Source organism: Nicotiana sylvestris, chromosome 2 (genome assembly GCF_000393655.2).
Source record: "Nicotiana sylvestris chromosome 2, ASM39365v2, whole genome shotgun sequence".
Classification (NCBI taxonomy): domain Eukaryota; kingdom Viridiplantae; phylum Streptophyta; class Magnoliopsida; order Solanales; family Solanaceae; genus Nicotiana; species Nicotiana sylvestris.
Genome location: NC_091058.1, coordinates 215077476 through 215082842, shown reverse-complemented (window position 1 = coordinate 215082842; position 5367 = coordinate 215077476).

Here is a 5367-nt window from a genome sequence, read left to right as displayed (position 1 = left end):
AAAGGGAAATATAAAGAATGATTCAAGAAGGGATAATTGTGATCCAGGACAGTGACACCCAGAATATCGCGCCGAATCTTTTACCTGCACATGATGATGCATACTTTGTAGGGAGGATGCGTGGTGACAGGGAGTATGAGAATCCTCTTGGGAACTTGCTGACTAAGGTTAATGATATTGAAATTGGTGAAGGTCCCAGTAATTTTGATGTGCAACCCAATGGCTAAGATGTCGAGATTGGTAATTGGAAAGACACTCCTTTCTTGGTTAGTTAGGGAGGAGTTTTGGTGGTTTATTTTGTTGTCATTTTTGTTGTCCGGATTATTTTAGGGTTGTAATACGGATATTGTCTTGTGGCTCAAACCCTTCTTCTTCTTCTTTTGCCTAGTTCGTTTACTAGTAGTAACTCGTCTAATGTTATCTAGGATTGTTCCAGAGTTGTAATCCATGTCTATTTTGCTTGTTTTGTTCAATTTTTTTTCACCATATGTCTAATGCAATCTCTTATTTTCTATTAGTTCTAGTCAGTTTTTATTTAGGCTACTTTTCCTTTTATAGTTCTTGTCATGTTGGCCCTAGTGACATAACATGCACACATAATTCTCAGTCTGGTCTTGAAATTTAGTCTAATCATGAAGCAATGGCAAAGTTTTGAATATGATAAGGATGCATTTGAGGGAACAAGTAAAGATTCACACATTCTGAGATAACATGAAGCTTGAATTGAGTGAAAGTGAGGCAGTTAGTCTGAGAAATCAAGAGGTTGATAAGAGCATACAACAAGGAAATGTCTCTCAAACAGTTTAAGGTAGATCAGTCAGTGTTGAAATGCATTCTTCCACATCAAGGTAAACTTGAGTCAAGTTTGCTTCGAACTGGCAAAGATCATTCACTGGGACAAAGGTATTGCCCATCGACACTTTTTGTTTGTGCTGATGCCATCAATAGATACTATGTATGATTTCTTTGCTTATCTTCAATTACATGTTTGTACTTGACATTTTTAAAGTTCGATATGACGAAAGCATTTTATTCTACTACCCAAACACCTTTATCTTTTGCTACCCCTTTTGAGCCTTAATTTGTTTTGTTTCATACTCCTCTTTTGGAATCAGAAGTAGAGTTAGGAATTAGAAAAAAAAGAAAAAGAGAAAAAGAACAAAAAAAAAGGTAAAGAGAAAAAAGGAAAAAAAGAGGAAAAAAAGGAGAAAAGAAAAAAAGAGAAAAAAGGAAAAGAAAAAAAAACAAAATAAACCAACCTTGTGCTTGAACTATGTTCGACCCGATTCCTTTTAAGGATACGCAGGCAGCCTTACTCTGAGGTTCGGTCCCATAAAAAAAATCTCCAGACTCCACGAAACTGGGGCAGAAGTTTTAATTTTGCCAAAAGATCGGATTCCAAAAGTTGTAATTTTGAACCCTTTCATTTTAAATTATTTTGAGCCTTCATGCCAGCCTTTTCTTCCAACCCTGTCCAAATGCCTACATTACGGTCTAAAGAAAGACCTTCCGATCAATCTTTGAGGATGCCCAATCAAGTATGTGGTGAAAGTATGATCTTCTTGCATCATGGGTAATACTTTGTTCTCATCACGAAGAGAGAAAATGATAAAATGAGAGTCTTATCGATGAAAACCCTCATAGGCACCGTAAGGCGACAGTGAGTTGAGAAAAAGAGCAAAATGAGAGAAGCTTGATGGTGAAAACCCTTCAGGGCCCTACAAATCGACTGAGGATTATGGATCAAATAAGACAATTGGAGCGCTGAAGCATAGTTTCACAACTTACAGGCAAAACAAGAGTTGAAGATTAGACTCGCATGACAGATCAGGCCGCTTAATCCAAAATGCATGTCATGGTCAGTAGAGATGGCCTTCAAATCAGATTAGTTTCTACTTTGTTCTTTTTCCTATGTAATTTTTTTTTCTTGTTAGATACCATATCTTCTCGTTTTTTCCTTATTTTGTTCCTCTTATTTTGTTTGAGTCCCTTTTGAGTCTATTTTGTCAAAACAAGTGAGAAATGACTTCAAAATCTTCTACTAGCTTTTTAATCACACAAAGCTGAGTCTGGCAAACATATCAAAATGGCATAAGACACAGGAGAATAGTGTGTGCACTGAGTTGGTGATGATAGATGTTTTTGGGGATTGATGTAAAATGCAAAGATTTGGTGAATGTTAGAAAACGAGTGCAATGCATTCGGGCATAAGGTATTGGACTTGAACGAATCGAGAATATTTCTTGTGATAAAGGTTGTCCGAAAAATTGGTTGGTCGATAACAAGCATTATCTCCCAAGTGAAGTCCAAGTTGATCATGACAAGTGCAAGAGAAATTGCCCTCATAATCAAGGCCACAAACTAACCACCATATTTTGAACTTACAAGTTTTCTTTGTCTGAAACAGGGATGGAGGTTATGTTCGTATCAAAGCTTGGAAGCTTGAATTTTTTAGGTTTAATGCCCCAATTCTGCTTACGTAAATGCTATTGAGAAGATCACACATCACTTCTAGAAGATGCACTTTCTAGTCTGGGTCTTTCATGTTATATTTTGCTTTAGGATACGCACTTCCTAAATTGAGATTTTGCCCCTAAGAGATTCACTTCCTAGTTTTGGTTCATTCAAGTTTTACCCCTAGGAGACGCTTCCTAGTTTGAGCCATTTAAGTTCACTCCTAGGAGACACACTTCCTAGTTTGAGTCATTGAAGTTTCCCTCCTAGGAGATGCACTTCCTAGTCTGGGTCTTTCAAGTTATATTTTCGTTTTAGGAGATAACTTCCAAAATTGAGATTTTATCCCTAGGAGACGCACTTCCTAGTTTGAGTCATTGAAATTTCACTCCTAGGAGATACACTTCCTAGTCTGGGTCTTTCAAGTTATATTTTTGTTTAGGAGATGCACTTCCTAAATTGAGATTTTACCCCTAGGAGACGCACTTCCTAGTTTTGGGTCATTTAAGTTCATCCCTAGGAGATGCACTTCCTAGTTTGAGTCATTGAATTTTCACCCCTAGGAGACGTACTTCCTAGTCTGGGTCTTTCAGGTTACACTGTTTAAGAGACTAGGAGACACACTTCCTAGTTTGGGCCATTTAAGTTCATTCCTAGGAGACACACTTGCTAGTTTGAGTCATTGATGTTTCACCCCTAAGAGATGCACTTCCTAGTATGGGCCTTTCAGGATATACTATTTAGGAGACACACTTTCTAGTTTGAGTCATTGAAGTTTTACCCCTAGAAGACGCACTTCATAGTCTTGGTCTTTCAAGTTATATTTTCATTTTAGGAGATAAACTTCCTAAATTGAGATTTTATCCCTAGGAGACGCACTTCCTAGTTTTGGGTCATTTAAGGCCATTCCTAGAAGACACACATCCTAGTTTGAGTCATTGAAGTTTCACCCTTAGGAGACACACTTCCTAATCTGGGTCTTTCAGGTTATATTTTGTTTTAGGAGACGCACTTCCTAAATTGAGATTTTACCCCCTAGGAGACGCACTTCCTAGTTTTGGGTCATTTAAATTCATTCCTAGGAGACACACTTCCTAGTTTGAGTCATTGAAGTATCACCCCTAGGAGACGCACTTCCTAATCTGGGTCTTTCAGGTTATATTTTTATTTTAGGAGACACACTTTCGAAATTGAGATTTTACCCCTAGGAGACGCACTTCCTAGTTTTGGGTCATTTAAGTTCATTCCTCGAAGACATACTTCCTAGTTTGAGTCATTAAGATTTCACCCCTAGGAGACGCATTTCCTAGTATGGGCCTTTCAAGATATACTGTTTAGGAGATGCACTTTCTAGTTTGAGTCATTCATGTTTTACCCCTAGGAGACGCACTTCCTAGTTTGGTTCATTCAAGTTTCACCCTTAGGAGACGCACTTCCTAGTTTGAGTCATTCGAGTTTTACCCCTAGGAGACGCACTTCCTAGTTTGGTTCATTCAAGTTTCATCCCCAGGAGACACACTTCCTAGTTTGAGTTATTCGAGATTTACCCCTAGGAGACGCACTTCCTAGTTTGGTTCATTCAAGTTTCATCCCTAGGAGACACACTTCCTAGTTTGAGTCATTCGAGTTTTATACTTAGGAGACGCACTTCTTAGTTTGGTTCATTCAAGTTTCATCCCTAGGAGACGCACTTCCTAGTTTGAGTCATTTGAGTTCATCCCTATGAGAGCACATCCTAGTCGAGTCTTTAATTTTACTCTCATCATTGCATCATTCATCAATAGCATAGGTGATTTATAGTTTCTGCTAACAGCTCACAAATCTTCCCAGTGCAAACTGGGGCAAAATTTTTTGTTTGTTTTTGTTGTTTTGATTGAAGACACCCACCTGGAAAACGAGAAAGTTCTTTTCAGAGTTACTTCAAATTTCAAGTGAGTAGCAGGCGCCCATCTGAAGAACGAGGGCATTCATTTTAGAATTCAATTCAAGTTAGAAGTAGTAGAAGCTCGTCTCAAGAATGAGAATTGACAGTCCAAAATGACTAAAAGAAGAAGTTTTAATCCAGAATGAAAGAAAAGAAAAAAATCCAAATATAGAAGCAGATGAAATATGTGAACTACTCAAGACATGGTTGAAGTTACAAGCACTTCATGTCCGGTCTTTATCCAAAGAAGTCGTGAAAGAATGAATCAACACCTGTAGCTAGCAAGCATCAAGGTTCAAATCAAAAAGTCTGTATGAAGAACCATTCAAAACTCAAGATCATGCTTCAGTAGACTTATAGATAGGAATCTTGTAACTCATAGCTGATAGACTTGCTTGGTTCTTTTAGATTTTGATTTGATGTAATAACAAGACCGCGGACCGGAACCTCGATGGCACCTCAATCGACTCTTTACCTCGGTATACTCCATCGCTCTTCTCACTTCTAAACTTGTCACGACCCTAAAACAGACCCGGTCGTGATGGCGCCTATCGTAAAACTAGGCCAGCCGACACAACTCCCAAATAAACCATTTAATCAATAACAATTGTTTTTAAGCCTTTAATTAATCAGATATCTCATAATGTAAGTCTAAATGAACAGTGCGGAATAAATACACAAGCCCGACATCGGGGTGTCACAAGTCACGAACATCTACTAAGGTCTGAAAATATACTAAAACAATTTAAAGAATACAAGAAGGAGAAGAGTAAGGCTGCGAACGCCGGGAAGCTTCCTTGCTAACTCCAATGACTCTGCCACTGAGCAATCAACACCTGCTACCGAGTTCAGAAATACCTGAATTTGCACACAAGGTGCAAGGAGTAATGTAAGTATGCCAACTCAGTAAGTAATAAAAGTAAATTAAAGCTGAGCAGTAAGAAAATACTTAAGCCACGTGATAATGCTACAACAAATGCAATACCTTT